The following is an 18,777-nucleotide window of genomic DNA, read 5'->3' as shown; positions in this document are numbered from 1 at the left end:
AATAGTTTGATTCTGACATACAGCAATGTGACGCTTGAGATTGGTTCACATTATAATGCCATGCCATGGCTTAGCTCAGTGGAGACGAGTCTTGTGCACTCCCCCTCCCTCATCACCTTCTTACACTGAGGTTCAATTTGTTAGTTCTATCCACACCATAGTTTGCTATTTTATCTAAGCAGAAAACTGTGAATTGCCCTCTCCAAGCAAGTATTGCACATTTGCTTCAAACTGGGTTGCCATTTTGGTTCGGAGGTTGTGTATAAAGCATAGTGTACTGGGTTGGACGTAACTTCAAAGTAGGGTATGTGCTAAAGCAAAAGCAGCTAATTAAATTGCTGCCCAAGAGGGGATGAGGAAGCAAGTGGCTCATTCATTTGGTGCCAAACCATAGTTTCACATTACACCAGTTTGTGGTGGTGCTCAACGAAGGAGTGTGAGAACGTGTTTGAAATGCCTGTAGTAATTAAATTGAGTTTTTTAAAGTGTTGAGGAAGAGGTTTAACCATTTGTACTTGTTTTCCGTTAGCAAGAGGTTCTGTGTAAGCTTTTTTTAAAAATTCAGAAGTTAATGCTGCAAGAGTCTCTAGCGAGGATTGAACAAAGTCAGAAGATGTTGATCTGCTTAATAGAAGTCACCGAATCTGTTAACTAACATGTTTCCTTTAACGTAGCCTTGTGAGTCCACAAATTTGCTAGCCCACAAAAATGTTACCTTGAAACACTTTTTTGCCTTGAAACTATTTTTAGCCCTGTTGTGAACTTTGTGTGCGCATGTGTTTTCATTTGTGTTTGAAATGTGGTCCTATTTCATGCAAGACGCATGCAGTTAGCTCTCCTGAACTCCGAATTTAGATTTGATTATTAATTTTGCTCTGCATTAAATCAAAGTCACACTACCAAGCCTACATTCCTCCTGCCTTCTGGTTAAATCCTTTTTTTAAAATCCATAGGGAACAGCTTCATAATAAATGTTTTAGCTTAATGAAAGTGATTGAGAACTCCTTCCAGTTTACTGTAGTTTCCCTGCTCTTGTTCTCTACTGTGTATGAATTTTATAATAGTCTCCATTTGAGTCTTGGGAACACCAGTGCATTTTAAGTACAAGTTATTCTTTTGCCAAAGGGAGAAATTGTTTTCCCAAACACTTGTAGAGATTTGATGGTGGTGTCAATTCAAAGTGTTTGGAAAACTGCCCCGTGTGCTCTGACACCTGGGGGATTTTTTGAAAAGCCTTTGTAGCGTGTACATGTGCGCAGAACACAATCTAGGATAATTGTGTATTTCTTTGGAGCACGATGAAGCCACTCGGGTCTGCTCTGTGAAAGACAGAAATCCAAAAGAGGGTGATAGAAATTGACTGCAAACATTTTTATAAAGCTGTTTGGAGATTTTACTCTGTATCTTGCATTTTAGAGATTAAGTATTATTTCCCCTTATCAGTTGAGAGCATGGTAGTCATCAGAGAGCATAGTAGTCCATCAGAGCTGTGGTTTCCCCGGATATATATTCTAACAACACTAACAGTTGTTAGATTATATGTTAATAGCTTTTTCTAGAGTTCTTCCATTCCAGGCTTGGTGCTTCGAGCTGGTTCTGTTGAAATTGCTTTTTCAGGCAGCTCCCCATTCTCTACCCGGAATCGTGAGGCTTCCTCCAGCTTGTCACTTACTGACCACACTTCCATAGCCTTTGAAACCCTATGAATGTTGTTCAGTCCCCAGCTCTTGTTGGTGAGTTTCAGACGCTTGTAGCCTGAGTCCGTCTGGATCATGTTATTGCACAGAAGCCCCTTGTCTTGAACGACCACCAGCATTTGCAGCAAGTCCTGCTCCTATCCTTTTGGCCTTGAATTTTGTGAAATTCCTGGACCTGGAAAACTCTCTAAATATTGACTGCTTCGCTTGAAGTTAATTTTCGAGCTTGGAGTTTATTTGCATTTGGAATTCATTTGCGTTTCTGGGAATCAAACGCAATAAGCTGGCTGAGATGGGCTTTTTTTAATTTAAAAAAATGTAAATTGACATTATAATGGCAGAAGTTGCAGGAGAGCAGAACAAACAATTTATAGCAGTGTTGTGACAATGACACATCATCAGATGCATCCCTTTAGAATGTCCTTGCCTAGAAGGAGGACTGGGCGTTATGGGACATGTCCCCACATTTGCTGAAGAGGGAGAACGTACTCACGCACGTCTTCTAATGTTTTTTTCAACGTTTTGCCCTGGTGTCTGCTTTTATCACATGCCAAGTTTTTCTACAAAAGCAGATATTTGCCCTGCAGCTTGTGGCATCTAATTCTTGGTAAAGACATTAGTTTTCAGGGTTTTTAAAACACACAAACAAGCAGCTATTGACTAGTTCTCATTTTAAAGTCACTGGGAAAATGGACTTGGACTTGTGTGTGATATTCAAAGTTCATGTTCACAAGGAGTGAATATTTGTGAATTCTTGAAACATGGAATCTTTCAATGTGCAGACTTGATTTTTTGGAAAAATGCACACACTGCTGAATTCAGCATATGAAGATTTTTCTTTTCGCTGCTTAGTGGGCTGGAGTTGGCACAGAGTGGTAGCTGAAGGACTGAGCTACAACTCGGGGAGCCCCTGGTTTTGAACCATGCTTCTGCCATAAACTGACTTCGTGTCTTAGGCAAAGTCCTTCTCCCACCAGTGTGGGGGAAGACAATACTGGCTTGCCTTTTGCTGCAGTCGCAACAGCATAATTTATGTGATGTGCATGAATGTTTAGAAAGCAGCTGATACCCAGCTCTGTATCTCGCTATCCAGATCCCCACAGGATGCAGTAGAAATCTTAGATTGCTGCCTGACAGCTGTAGTGAAATGGCTGAAAAATAAATTAAAATTGAACCCAGACAAGACTGAAGTGATGCTTGTTGGGGAGTCAGAGATCTTGAAAAACACTGTACTCCCCACTTTCAATGGAGTTCGTTTGACCCTTGCAGACCACCTCCCTCCCTATGTGCCTCCACGGCAGCTTTGCTCATCTGAACAGGGTCTCTTGCAGGTGTCAGCCTGTACATGGGCGAAATCAACAGCAGCCCATATACGAGCTTTATCTGTGGTGGCTCCTACCCTATGGAACGGACTGTCTGAGGAGGTCAGAGCCCCCACACTCCTGGCTTTCTGCAAATGGTGCAAAACCGAATTATTCAAGAAGGCTTTTTTCTCAGCTTGGAGGGCAGTATTGTAAGAAAGGGGTCCCAGATGTTTCACTAATGAGTTAGGAACCATAGACTTCACCATTATGTTGCTTTACATATTATCTGTAGCTTTAAATATGTACTCCTATATACTACCTGTGCTTCATGTTGTTTAATGTAAGTCCTAGAACTGATTTATATTCTGTTTCAGCAGTTCTTCAATCCCATATTGGATCCTTGCTAATGCTATGTCTTTAAAACTTGTATTCATTTACCCTATGACATTATTTATGGAAATGTCCTTGACACTGTGTGAAGATGCCTGCCCTTTTCCTTGCTACTGATTTTACTAATCTCACACTCTGTAATCTGCCTTGAGTCTCAGTGAGAAAGGCGGAATATAAATGACATAAATAAAATAAATCAATTATATAAATCCTCATTATGATCTGGCTTTATTGTTATTAGTAGGTGAGCAGGGCCACTTTCAGAGTTTGGGGTGGGGACTTTGGTAGACAGTATTCTGGGACCCCTTTCTGTCCATGACCATGCCCCCCTCTTGCTTCCCATGCTCCTACCTTCCTGTGCATGCGTCCGCTTGCAAACCCTTCCATTGCTTGGTACCTGGGACAGGGGGAGCAGTGGCAGTGACCCTAGCAGAAACCCTGAGCCCTGGCACCTGTCCCACCTTAGGGTATGCTGATGCCAGCCCTGCAGCTGGGCTGCTGGGTGAAGACGGTAAAACCATTTTGTCTATAGAAGCCTGGGATTTAACCGCTCTTCGTTCTCTTGGATTCACATTCCATTTCATGAGTCTTGATTAACAAATAATGGAATAGTGATTAATTGCTGTACAACTTCTTGGCATGTAATCGGCAGGATCTGCTAGTGGAGTGGAGCAGACTTCCTTGCTTCCTGCTGTTGCCCAAATGTCTGTTCCTGGGGAGCCATTGGGGCAAAGTGGGAGGGAGATAGCAGTGGAAATCGTTGGGAACAGTCCTTATGTTTTGTCTTCATTAACAAAAAAAAAAATTGTGAATTGAATGGAATTGAAGTATTGTCTACTTTGCCTAGTAATGGGGAAATTTTTCTTAAGAACTTAAAAACATGACAGTGCCTCTAAATCTAGCTATGATCAAGTATTCCAAAAGTAGAAGCCCAAACTTAATAACCTTGGATTTCAGTTAAATTTGGGGTCTGGTGGGCTCTTGCTTCTTAAATTTCTACTTAACACTCTGAAGACAAATCCTGAGATATGCTTCTTAAAATAGTCGGTTGAAGAAATATTCTAGAACCTTTTACAGTGACCTGTTTGCTGCATCAAGAGCGGATTTCTGACAGGTTCCTCTTGATTTCCAAAGTAGCTAAAGCAAATAATGTCTTTGCAAAAGATTTTGACTGCTGTCGCTTGCTGTGTAGGTGTCTTTTGTTGTAAGGAGCTTGGAAATAATACACTCAGGCTTCTTGCAGCATGCAGTAAGGCTATTAGGCTGGTTTTGATGTAGCAGAACTAAGTGGTGCTCTGTAGAATGTATGTCCCCTTCTGACAGCTGGGTTTGAGTGTTAATGGAATTAAGAAGGCTATAAAGAGATGATTGGTTTAACAAATAAATGAGTATATTTCAGGTGCCTTTAGACTTCTATGGGCTTAATAAGCTAGAAATGACTACATCAGTCAGGTTAATTGCACTTGTTTGTGAAATGCATGTTTTCCACTTTGTATGTCTCCACTGCACTTAGTTTCAGCTCAAGCCACGCAAAGCATAAGTTCTGTGATACATCTTGCTTTACTACTCATTTAGAATACATAATATTTGCAGTTGTGTTTGCTTATAAAGTCTGTGCGAACTGCTTTCAGTACTATGCATGGAGAATTTCTATTTGCCTTCCATTTCTCTCCTCCCTCCCAGCCTGTATTTGTTTGTTTGCAGTAGGGGAGGGTGGAATTGGGGGGCTTTGTGGGGTGATCTCTATACCTGTCTCTGCAAGGCATGGAAAGAGAGAGCTAAATGGGAGGCTTAGACTGCATAAAAGCGTGGGGGAGCATACAAGGCTGTGTTAAGCCTTGTTGGCATTATCCATGCTTTCCAGCCAGCGTGAATTGCACCTAAAATGGATAGCATAAGGAAGTTATGTTAAAGATTTACTCTGCAATGAAGCTGCTCATGACCTTTGAAGAAAGATGAATGCATTAGACTGATTGGGAGTAGTGATGCTGATAAAAGTTGTCATTGTCTAGCTCAAAATACAAACATGCCTCAGTTGTAATACTCACCTATATGGCAAAACTATATTTTAGCTCTAGCCTAAAATGAGGCATGGCCCAAGTTTAGGATGCGCTGTTAGTTCTGTTTTTCTTATAAGAGAGAATATTTATGATAAGTTAATAGTTACAGCTATGCAGAGAGCGCAAAGCACTGAGATTTTCACGGCTGTACAAAGCCTTTGGTACTCCAGAGCATCTTAGACAATAAAAGCAACAGCTATGAAGTGCTGAAATTTGGTAAGGCAATTCCTCAACTGTGCAACTATTCTCTTATATCAAGGCTTTGTATAGATTCTGTTGTCTGCCATCCCACTAAAAGCCCCTCTGTTTTCTTGCTCTTTTTAGCTATGATGAGCCAAGAAATATTGCATCCAAAAGCCTTAGTGTGAAATGCATTTACATAAGGAAAATATGTCATTCTGAGGCTGTTGGAAGCAATTCTTATGGATCATCTAAAAAACGCTTCTGAAAGCCTCGATGTAAACTGCATTTACGTTCTGCAGATACATTTCACATGGAAGCTTTAGGGAGCTAGTTTTAATTTTTAAACAATTTTTCTTCAACGTAACCAAAAAAAGCAAGAAAATAGGACTTACAGGGAACAACTAAGATGGAATCAAATGCAAAGCCTGGCTACAAACCAGTGACTTCTGAAGTTTGCTAGAATTCAAACAGTTCAGTTGCAGAATTGGGTAACTCCCTTTGTTTGCAAGTCTGCAAAGAATCCTGGGCACGCCCTGCTGTTTTGTGGAACTGTAGAAGTATTTTATGGCTGTCTCATGGAACAGTCATCATCACCGGGCTAAAAACTGACTTGACTCAACAGCGCCCTCTCACTTGAAAAGACGAGGGCACCCTGCTACTATTATGGTACTCTAATGCCTAAAGGCAGAGAATAGATGGCCCTTTCACTCTCTAATGCAGAGAGATTGCCCATCCCCTTCTTTTCATGTCTCTTCTCCAAGAGCATGGATTAGAAAAGGTTCTGGGAGTTGACCCCTCCCCGTAAATATCTTAAATGGCTAGGATCTCCTCCTTTCCTCCTGTGCCTGTTCTCCAGTTGTCCTTCGTCTTGCATGTGTTGTTTTTTTAAAGTTTCTTTGGCCCTTCTCCCTTGTTCTATCTTGCCAGCATCATCTGTGGCAATGTTCAATGCACAATCAGTGGAAGAAGGCTCCGATGCTGCAGCATCTTCAGAAGGGGATGTGGAACAATAATTTCCCAGCCACGGAACTGGAGGGCCCTGCTGAACTGCACAAATGGTTGAGGAAAAGCCCAAGGTGGGGCTTGGTGCCATATCGTCAGCGCCCTCTAACGTACCTTGCAAAGTGCTGAACCCTGCTCAGAGAAGATTAACAGAGCCACACCCGTGATGTACAGTAGTGAAACAGTGGCTCCCAGTGATTATTCTCCATAGGGGAAGGGAGAGCATTTATCTCCCCCTACACCCTTTGGGGTTCTAAGCCTGGTTAGATCATTTTGTTTCCCGGAAAATCGATAAAAACAGCAAGAAAGCCCAACAAGCCTCTATGAAGAGGCCCAGTGAGCCAGCCAGAATCTCCTCTACCACCACCACCAGCATTCCCCATTAAAACAGCAGGCAATGCAGAAAGACTCAACTGCTGGAGAGCCAAGGTGTAATTCAAGACCTTGTCTTGACTTGTGACAGCTTCTTGTAAAGGCTGTCTTATCCCTCCAAGTAGATAACTGAATTTCTTCAGCATATAGATTGGAGGAGGGGATTCCATCATATGCTCCCAAGACTCTGGAACTGAGTCTGATAGTGAAGTAGTTTCAGAATGTGGTCTCCCTCAGCAGGGCCGACAGTCCAGGCAGGAGGAGTTCCTGCCCATGCTATGCAGAGTGTCAAATTCTGCAGCTTTCTTCCCCCAAAGGAGACCATCTTCTGGAATCCCAACAGAGTATGGATGAAGCTCCTAAAGTTGTTTCCAGGATGAAGGAACTGGGTTCTCTGTTTCCTTTCTCACTTACCTTTACTGAAGAAAGAAAGGAAATGTGAGCAGCTCCTAGTTCACTGTGCTTCCATGAGGGGTGTGCTGAACAATTATATATCCTTCCCCCACCCAGTTTCTAATTTACATACAATTCTATTGGTTGATGTCCTGGCTCTGATCTTGGAACGGCTTCCTTAAAGCAAGTGAAGATGCTGATGGCTCAGCCCTCTGAAAATCACATGAAGTTGTGGATCTCTCTATGAAAGCGTCTGCTGTCATTTCTCTGGCTGCAAGATTTCTTTGATGACTTAGGGAAACCCTTTAAGGAGTGCTCCAAACCTGAACAGGAGCATGCCAGACCACCTCCAGAGATTAGAAAGCATAGCAGCTTTCATGTCAGATGCCTGCCTGTGCTCTATGAAGTTATTTGCTAGAGCAATGGTCTCAGCTGTGGTCATATGCAAACACCTGTGGCTAAAGAACTATCTAAACCTAGTGTAGCATCCTGTCCTTTCCTTAAGGGTAAGCTATTTCAGAATACCTTTGACTTCTGATCAAAACAAACCACACATCTTTACCAAACTGATCAGCCTCTGTCGTGTCAGGTCTATGGAGTGAGGGCATCCATCTGTCCATATGGCGACTTCTTAATCAGGACTTGAAACAAGCAAAAGGCTCTCAGGGATCTGGAAGATATCACCCAGTGCTTGTCCAAGCATGACTTCCTCATAAACCATCTGAAGATCCTTCTTACAGCATCTCAGATGGTTTGTCACCATTGAGCCATCACAGATTCTATCAGAGGCAAGCTTTTTCTTCCCCCGAGCAAAGCAAGGAAGCTAATTGAAGCAGTGAAACTGGCCGTTTCATCCAGGACAGCAGACATGTTTCTGGCTCCTTGATGGTAACCATCACCGCAGTGCCCTGGGCACAGTCTCGAATGCTAAATGGAAACTATTGTCTTTGCAGTGGTGTGTGTTTTCTGGTTTTCTGGAAAAAGTTTGAATTAGAAAATTTTGCAATTTAAATATTAGCAAGATTTTAATGTTAGTAAAAGATGACAAATACACCATGTACAAGCCTGGACCGGGTACAAGCACTGGTGCTTTTTGTCCATGCTTCATATCCCATATTTAGCCCATTTAACATGATTGATCTGCAGCACAACAGTCCTAACAGCTGTAGATAAACAACCTATATTTACATATGTGGGGCAGAAAATTTTCCAAAGAAAAATACACCGTCGGAAATCATTATGTCTCGTATCACTGATAAGAAACTTACTGCACTCAGCATACTTGAGTGAAGCTAGATCAACACTTGAAACAGGATGTTAAGTGGTAAACTAAACTGTCAAGGTATCATCTGCTCAAAGGCAAACCTGTGCAGGTGATAAGCCACCTGCACGTCACAACAGATGCCATCCTCTCCAGTTGGATAGCCTATTAGACCATGTCCAGTGGAGCTGGCCTCAGATGGAGGTCACCCAGAGTATCAGCTGTCTAGAGTTCAGGGTTGATCTCTTGGCTTTACAGTACTTCCAGATTAAAATTCATCTGAATGTCTATATCAGCAAAAACTCATGTGAATGCGTGGGGAGGAGTTGGGGACAAGTTCTAAAAGACTGCAGGAGGAAGCAGCAATTCTGATGAGTTGGGAAGAGAAATACCTCTCCTCCCTGAAGATGAAATGTATCAGTGGCACTTCGAACATTCAGGTAGACTGGTGCAGCTGGAGCTATCTGGATCGGGAAAATGATTACTGAGCATCTTAATATGTCTGAACTATTATGATGTTTTGGTCAGCCTCAGGTAGACTTTGCATCTCAGAAGAAAGCCAGGATAGCGTTTTTTATCCCTCATTCTTTATGCCCTCAAGCAGAAGGCATGTGTGTGTTGGTGTGGCTGACAGTAGTCCTCTATGCCCCACCCCCTCCAGTCCTACTTACCAAAAATGATAAACTCAAAGAAGTTGGAGTTGATAGACACTGCTCCCCTCTTCAATGGCCCAGGAGGCCATGGTTTTCCAGCCTAATGGTGCTGTTAATTCAGTCTCCATGGGAGCTTCCCGTGGTCCACAGCAAGCTAACTCGGGGACTAATATCTCATCCAGACCCAGGCTGATTCACTTAACTGCGTGGAGAGTGAATGGCAAGGACTAGCAGTATAAGGTTTCTCTGTGCCAATTAAGTATACCATGCTGCTGCCTCTTAAGCTTCAACATCCAAACTTTTTGACTGTATCTAGAAAGCATATGTGAAATGGTGCAGAAGAAAGCATCTTCACCCTGATGCTCAGTCTTGCTCAGAGATTGCTTTACAATCAGTATGGTTTGTCTCATGGATAGAAATGAAATATTCTCTTTAGAGAAGTAGCAGCGACATCCATTTTACCATCTATAAGAATTTTTTTCTTTTTCTAGATATGTCAATCTCTCTCCCCATTATTAAATGGAGTCAGATTGTTCTGTTGGTACACGTGGCAGGGTCATCAGACACCAGCAGAAGTCTTCAAATTTGAAGGGGGGATATTCCTCCCCACATCAAAGATGGGAAAAGCCATCTATTTTCTGTCTCCAGGGCTGATTAGGATAATATTGATTATTATTTTCCTTTATAGTTCACCTTTCTCACTAGGTTCAAAGTGGTTTGCAAGTATGTTGCATCAATAAATGAATTACAAAATATGGTAACATCAGACCATCAGTAAGCAGTAGAGGTGCGCATGAACAGGGGGAAAAAAACAAGCACAATGTTTGTTGTTCGTTGCCATCCACGAACAGGGATTCATGAACATCGACAGACATGACATGTTCACAAACATGATTGTAGTTGGAGGTTTGTGGGAGTCAGAACAGCCCCATTGGGACTTAGCTGAACTTGAGCCAGGAAAGGCATGATCCATGGGTCTCCCCCTTTAATGTCACTTTATCCTCATAGTGGCAAAAACTGGACTGTCTGATGGAACCTACTTTGAGGGGTTACAAGCCAGAAGGAGTTCAGACAGAGTTTAGAGAGCCCATGCCTATGTTGCCAAGGGAATTGATTAAAAGGCGCCAGACTGTCTGGCTTTATGAAGGGCTGAGGAATGCCACAAAGAGGGCTTGGAACGAACACATGTTCACTGGGAATGGGGCCTCACGAACAGCTTGCTTGCGAACATCTGATTGGCCTGTTTGTGGCTTTTTTTGGTTCTTATTGCTGTTCGTGCCCACCTCTAGTAAGCAGGTTACAAAGTGTAACATTTGAATCTAACAGCAAAGATTCCTAGTAAAACAAAATAGTTGGGCTGGGAGTGCAGAACGGGGTGGAAAATAGAATGCCTCATACAAACATATATGTTTAAGGGCTGATGGGAAGAGAGTACCCCAAATGTTCTAAGGGTGTGTTGTTCCCTTCTTCTCAAGCAGAAGGAACCTTCATGGCAAGCCAGTGTTCCATTCTAAGCATGTGCAGAGTCTTGTTTTGTATTGTGACCTAATTTGGAACTCTGGAAAAGTGAGATGTATTTTGTTTTGTGCTTGTGGTTCGTAATTCTGTTACGATTTGAGACGAATGGGGTTTGCTCATCTGGTAATTAGCTCTAGTTTGAATGGTAAATTAATCAGATTGAACAAAACTGCAGTAGAATATAGATTTGCTATTTGTCCATACAAAGCTTGGGGGTGGGGGCTGGAACCCAAGTAAGAAAGACAGAAAATATGTTTTTTCCTTATTTTGTGCTGATCAGTTAATTCATTACTACAACAGAAGATTAAGAAATAGATACGCTGAGATTAATCCGACTAGCGTTCCGTGGATACAGAGGCAAGAGATGGATATGCACACAATTTCCCTTTTTGCTGGAGTCCCTCCCACCAATTTTCCATATCTTTTTATTTGATAGTTCTGCATCACCAGGTTTTCAGAAGTCTTCAGGTGGTAAATGCTTGGGTGTGATCCAACGTTATGGCATCTAAAATTTAAAATTAATGGTAATTAAATAGTAAAATATCCTAGAAGTGAAACCTATCCCATCCTGTGTGTTGAGTGTAGATGGGCTGGAAAGAAATGAGAAAAACTAAGCTCGTTATGTCTCTTTTATTTTCTGCAGTTCTCCCCTATTCGAACGTTAAATGTTCTTGTTCATTAAATGATAGCCTTGCTTTGAAGAACAAAACTATCCTTCATGGTTGGAAAACAGTGTGCGTAAGTGTCATAACAACCTTCAGCTCTCCTGTGACATTTCAATAGATGAACACATAACAGAAAAAAAATCCTTCAATGTGTTTCATAAAAGAGAATACATTTATTGTATATAACTGGATGTTTTGGTACTGCTGGCAGTGCTTGGTTTCCAATGCATTGTCCTGCTACGCTCTGAAGTGGAGCTACTCTTCTGTATTCTTGTGTTCTCTTGGATCCAGAAATATGTATAGTCACATAATGTAAAGTATTGCTCTTGTTAAGTGTGCTGTTTATTGATTGTTTCACATTTTTAACTAATGTTCTTTAAACGGCTTCATAATTTTTAAAAAATGTTAATTGTAGTCTCAGTGCAGAAGAGATACAGCCTCCCTCTTGAATGGTCAGACTCCATAATAACACTAGCATCAATCAATAGTAAGGGCTTTACAGTTGTGAAGCATTTGCCCTCAAGTATGCTAATGAACCCAAATGTCTCCTAGTTCTAAAAGGGAAAGGCACTTAAAAACAGAAAATGACAAAAATTTGATAAACTACCAGGGTTGAGATAAAATTCTGAGGGGCTGCCTATGACCATCCATGTTCTAGGAATGAACACATACTGGACCCCATGTACTGTAAGCAGTATACAGAAAGGACAACATGTTTTCTAGGGTTATATGTTTGCAGATGCATTTCTTCCCCACCTCCAACTTCCGCTTAGTTAGGCTTGCTGCAGGGTGAGTTGGGGAAGGGAGGACTTCCTTATGTCTGAAAAGCTTGGCAAGGGACGCTGTCCACAATCCAAAGACTCATAAAGCCAGTTCCACATTTCCAAAGAAGCTGTGTCTTCTTTTTGCTTGCACCTCTTTTAATCTGTTGTGGAGATGCTCCTCAGCTATGGAAAATTATAAGAGCAAAAGTGGAAAGAAAATAGAGAATCCCGACCTTGATATTCTCATTCTGAACAGGGAGGTATCTTGACGTCCCATCCACCCATCAAGAAGGCAGGACTAAACTTCTTCCAGACTTCCTGTCTCCTTGGAAGAGTCACCTATTTCCTCAGTTTGTTTCCTGCCTTGTCAGGGAGAGCAGGCTGTTGGTAGGAACTGCTCAGCAAGCTCCTGCAATAGAAGAATGTTCATACCTCTCTTTCTACTTATTTCTACTCCTTTCCTCCTCCTTATACCCCTTTCCTCTGTTTTTTGCCTAATCCCCCATCCCCTTTGAGGGTGGTGTGGTTGAGACAATGGAGAGGATAGAGAATTTTGATGAAGCGTTGGATGGCTTTATTCCTAGGAGGATGGGGACCCGTTTTGTCCACCCCAAAATGGGAGGGACTATTCCCTGGTGTGATTGAGCAGACCTAGTGAAGAGTGGCCAGTGGTGAATGAGCAGAGGCTGTGACAAGATCATGCTGCACAAATTGACTGCACCTTGGAGAATGCCTCTTTGGACAGTTGCGATGGAAAGATCTTTTGAGGCATTAATGATGGCAGACTCTTGGGCCCGGAGCTTTTGGGCATGGCGGAGCAGTTAGGGAGATGGAGCACAACCATGGAAAAAAGTAAAGATACTTCCCCTCCCTTCCAGTCACCGTTTTCTGAAGCACCAGCCCTGGTTGACTAAGGTGATACATAAAATGGCCTATCTCCTTTCCTCCTTTTTGCTTACACTTCTCCCCACCCCACTCCTGATGGTGGCGTGGTTGAAGCAATTGAGGACATAGAGAATTCAATGAAACTTCGGATGGCTTCATCTCCAAGGTGGATGGGGACTCCCTTCTCTTCTTATAAATGGAAGGGATTTCTCCCCAGTGCAGTCAAGGAGACTCAGACCTGCTGAAAGTCCCTTCTACTTCAACTCGGGAATCAGACAGCTCTTCCAATAAGGAAGAACAGAAAATTTCTGTGAAAGAGATAATAACCCCTGAGCAACCCGAAACAGCTCTTTAAGCAAGAGGACTACTGAGTTACTAGCCAAATCTGTGTTGGCATTGGATCTCTCAGAAAGCAGGAAATAAGAGACCAATCTGGAAGCCAAACCCAAAGAGAATAAAGAATTTCCCCCCAGAATTATTTGAGACCCACAGGTATCTGCCTACAGTGGCCTATGTTTCCAATTCAAAGCCCCACCTTTCAAGTCAGCCATGGCACCAAGTGTTTTTCATCAAGGTGATGTGGCCTTGGTAGTACTTCTTCATCAGCAGGGGAATCTGTGTTCATCCTGGACAACCCATTGATCAGATCTCTAAACTTATAACAAGCACACACGAGCATTCTCTTCATCCCTCAGAGCCTTGCCTGCCGTGCGTTTCTTATCAACTTCACCAAGAGCAACCTGAATCCATCACAATGGGTAGAACGCCTGGGGTCATAATAGACTCCCCTAGAAACAGGCTATACCTGTTAGAGGATAAGATCTAGGAAATCTGTGGCATGGCAAGGCAGCCGATAAATTCCATGTCATTAACACTAATTACTCTGGCGAGGCTGATTGTTTGACTGGTCCGGGTCCTTGCACAAGATTTAATTCCTGTCCTCTGCAGTGGCTCCTAAGATCCTTCCAGCTACAGGCCCTTTAGCTCTGAAGTACCCATTACAACAGGGCTTCATCTGGTGAACTCCGTGTTCCAACCTGACCAAAGACAAGAATACATCGAGCCCAGCATAATCCAGATATTTACGTATGAAGATGCTGAGCAGCTGGCAAGCAGCAATCAGAGAAGACAAGCACAAGTAACCTGGGGCCGTGCAGAGAGGATGATGAGCATCAATTTTCTTGAGCAATAAGACTGATTCTAGTCAGATTCTGGGATATGAACAAGAGCAATCACAGGCGATGTCTCAGCAAATGTCCATATAAACAAACTAGGCTGGTACAAGCCTTTGAGCCTACACATAGATGATACGTGTGTTGTTCAGAACAGAACCTCAAGTCCATATCAGTTGAGCACATCAAGGGTTAGCAGAATGTGCTATCAGACTGGCTAAGCAGGCAACAAGTGGACAACAGTAAATATTCTCTCAAGGTGGACTCCTTTGCCTTTGGCCTCAATCACTGCATTTCCAGGTCGTTCTCCAGATTCTAGAAGGTGGGAGCAGAGCAAACAAATGCTTTGGTGTCTCCTTAGTCACTGAGTCTCATCTGTGCCTTTTCATCTATTCTGCTAATACCAAAGATGCTGATAAAACAGACCAAACTAAAGGCAACCCTGATCTGCATAGCCACAAACGGCCATTCAGACTGCAGTTTTCAGCGTTAGTAGAGTTATCAATAGAAGACTCTTAGCAGATTCCAACTCACCCAGGCATGCTTCAACAGGAGCCACTGTGGCATCCAGACCCAGCTTGGCTACACTTGACTGCATGGAAATTGAAGGGGGAGTACTCTTGAGAATAGGCCGTTCTACCAGAGTCACAAGCAGCATACTAGGCTCTAGAAGAGCCTCTACGTTGAGAACTTATAACTCTTCTTGAGAGGCATTTGACAGGTGATACAAACACCTAGTTCTGTTTGTCCCAATGTTATACCAAATCCCAGTGCTCCGGCAAGAGGATGTCGACCCAAAATTGAAGGCAAATTGGGGCAGCCTTGGCTGCAATCATTTAAAGGTTAATGGATGCTTGATATCCAGACACGGTCACATAATATGATTGCTTTAAAAATAGCCCATGTCAACCCTTTGATCATCCATAGATTTCCTTCTTGGTGACTACAAGAAGGTGACTCGTTTTTAAAAATTTTTAATTCTTATTAAAAAAAATACATGAAATACTACATGTACTCCTGTCAGCTCTTATACAGAACCTCTGTTCTGATCTCAGAGAGGGTCAATTAGAATGATTAAGAATGTTCCTGACAGCTGCTGTTTCTTCCAGAAGAGTCTTGGAATCAGGAGCCCTACCTCCTGGAAAAGTCTTGTGTTTCATGGGGACAAAGTGGTCCTAAGAATGGATCCAGCATTCAGTCCAAAAATCAATACATCCTTCTGCTGCTTTCAGTGAATATTATTGCCTTCATCCTACCCAAAACTGTTCCAACCAAAAGATGAGTCTGCCCAACAAGGCTCAAAAGTGTCCAGAGCAACAACAAACAAGACCGTGAGGCTGTGCATCTCACATGCTTATCAAGCTCTAGTTGGAGTCAGGTATCACCTGGCATTACATCCGACTCCATTCATAGCGCTGAGACTAATGTGGCATTGGACATGGAAGCTTCAGTTGAAGAGATCTGTAAAACTGCCACATCGTCATCTCTGTTGACCTTTGTCAGATATTACAAAATGAATACTCTTGCCTCAGCTGATGCAGCCTTTGGTAGGAGGATATTCGAGCAAGTGGTGCAGGTAGACTGGTTTCCCCATCTGACATGGGATACAACTGCTTTTGGATGTCCCATGTCATGATGCCCTCCCCCTCAGAGCAAAAAAGGAACATCCGCACTCCCTGTGAGGCTTTCTTCTGCTCTGAGGAAAGGAGGGCATCTTGTCCCACCCTGATTTAAGAGGGGTTTTTAAAAAGTGCTTTTCTGTGTCATTACCTTCTTGCTTCCTGTCTTAATACGTTTACTAAAATGGTTAATGTAGTTCTTTGGCGTAGATACTGCTTCGGGAATTACCAAACTGAGGAAATGGGTGACTCCTCCCAGGTGTCAGGAAGTCTGGAAGAATTTTAGTCCTGCCTCCTTGATGGACAGATGAGAATTACCCATGTCAAGATGCCGTCCCTTCCCCAGAGCAGAAGGAACCCTCCTGGTAAGTGCCAATGTTCCTTTCTCCACCAGCAGTCTGTGATTCTGCATGGCAAACTGTCCAGGAACTGGAGTTGTGGTGGTTGGGTTCAAAAGCACAGTGTCATATGACATGGGGAAGGAGTCAGCTCTACAAATGGTGCAGGAGGGAGCAAAACATTTAACTGGACTTGCACAGGCTCTTTGTGTGAGCTTAAGTCATTGTAGTTGCTGCCGAGGGATGGGTCAAACTGTGCGTGGAGTTGAGGTGCCTGGTGCAGTTGTTCAAATTGATGGAAACGTGGATATTGTTTAAACCTATTGTCACCCTTTAGTACCGTGCCTTATATTGTCTAAAGAAGTTATTATTGGTGTAATATTAAGATGGTGATTGCTTGGTTTATCTGGTAGGATTTCCTAATGCAGTCATTAATGATCTGGCACAGAGGTCTCCAATGTGGTGCCAGTGGGCACTGTGATGCTGGCAGTGGCAAGTGTTTACAGCAAGTGGGCAGGGCCAGATGGAGCTTTTTCACAGCAAGGCTTTTGATTCGTCATTGAAGATCTGATCAGTCGTGCAGATTTTTAAAAAGTGGCAGCAGTTTCCACCGCTCAAGGATATTCACGGTGTGATGGTAAGCTGCAGGGCTCATTTTGAGGGGGAATGCACAGGAACACAGTTCCGGCAGTTCCCCAAAGAGGTCACATGTCAGGTGGCCCTGCCCACCTGACTCTCGGCCATTTGGGCCCGTTTTGGCCTAGATTGGGGCCAAAATGGCCCGGATTAGGCCTCTGACGGGTGGTGGATCACTCTCCTGCTCAGCAGCGGCCCAATCCTGACCATTTTGGGCCCCTTTTTGGCCATTTCCAGCCATTTTGGGCCCAATTTCGACCCTGAGTAGCCAGGATTGGTTCCAAAACAGCCAGGATAGGTGATGTCAGGGGGTGTGACATATGCAAATCAGTTATGCTAATGACACGCTTCTGGTGATGTTAAGGGGTGTGGCATATGCTAATGAGTTCCTCCAGATCTTTTCCTACGAAATGACCTCTGGTAAGCTGTGTATATGCAAGAAACATTTTTTAACAGATACATTCATTTTGAAAGTCATCCTGTTAAGCAGAGCTTCTGCCTAAAATGTCGAGAGTTTCTATTGAAGATATGCATGACCTCATTCCCTGACATGCTGTGGTTGGCTCTGCTTCTTGTGACTAGTTCCACCTCCTATAGCATCCATATTATAGTTGCGCCCACCAGCCTGTGTCAGAAGTACAGAGGTGCCTACCGTCTCAAAAAGACTGGAGACTCCTGCTCTAGCATAAATACTCTAGTACCTTCTAAAATTTAAAGTTTCAGAAGCCATTTTCCTACTGTGAGACTTAATATTTATCTAAAGTACCTTAACCAATATACCAGGCAAAATAACTGCATTGAGCTACTTGTAAACTGATTAACCAGAAGTGTTCTTCTTTGCACTGATAGAACCGACGTAAAGTGTCTGTATGGTGAGGATTCAGAATTTATTATCCAAGGTAGATGCAATCTGTCCACTTTTTTTGTTTTGTTTTGTGCTCCAGGTGATTTTCTCATGAGGGCCACATGAGGCCCGGGCAGATGGTAATCTTTCCAGTACCAGTCAGAATCTCATTTGACTGGGATACTGGTAAGTGTTCTAGATGTACTTTTGCACTCTCACCGAGTTTGTTTTATATATGCATGACACTCGATTTCACACTCAATTGTCAAGTTTTCTTACGTTTAAACTTGCTCAGTCTCCCTCCCCATGTGGCTGGATTCTCCTTTCTATATCCCTTCTAGATCTCTTACGTCGGGGTCCCTAGCCTTTTTGAGCCTGCGGGCACATTTGGAATTCTGACAGTGTGACAGGTACAGCCCCCAAATGACTGCAACAGGGATGGAAGTTAGCCCCAAAATGGCTGCTACAGCTTACCTTCAGTCACACACTGATACTTGTCCTGTGGAAGCATCTTATGCCAAAGCAATGTTTAAAAATCTTTGCAGCTAATAATATCTCCAATGGCCAATCAGAAGCCATGGTTGGCAAAAGCCCTACCCACATTCTAAAAACTCTTAATGGGCACCAGGAAAGGTGTCGATGGGTGGAATGATGCCCACAGGCACCACGTTGAGAACCCCTATCCTACATGGTGGTGTTATACCTCACACCCCACCCCGATTCTTTGATTTAATCTTTAATTTAAAAAACTGTGTTGAAAATGCTAATATTAATCTCTCCTCTTTTCCAATATCAAAATGTATATTGCTTTGTAAAGCACTATGATCACTTGTGATATACAGATAATCGTACTGTGAATCACAATTTGCATATATTTTCAATGTGACTTATCCCAAAGATATGAAATGAACTGCCATCTGTGTATTTCACCAACCTTTAAAATGTCATCCATTATTTGAGAGGTTGGTTCTTCTTAGACTCATAAAATTTATTCCTTCACAACTTTAAACAAGACGTTGGG

General features: G+C 42.8%; 1 protein-coding gene across 3 annotated transcripts in view; it reads left to right on the top strand.

The window, feature by feature from the left end:
* FBXW11 (F-box and WD repeat domain containing 11) overlaps nt 1-18,777 on the top strand; it is a 126,370-nt gene that overhangs the window by 14,936 nt on the left and 92,657 nt on the right. The gene's annotated exons all lie outside the window — the stretch shown is intronic.

Source organism: Eublepharis macularius, chromosome 1, assembly GCF_028583425.1.
Source record: "Eublepharis macularius isolate TG4126 chromosome 1, MPM_Emac_v1.0, whole genome shotgun sequence".
Lineage (NCBI taxonomy): Eukaryota > Metazoa > Chordata > Lepidosauria > Squamata > Eublepharidae > Eublepharis > Eublepharis macularius.
Note: the sequence above shows the minus strand (reverse complement) of the source record. Positions and strands in the feature narration are given on the sequence as shown.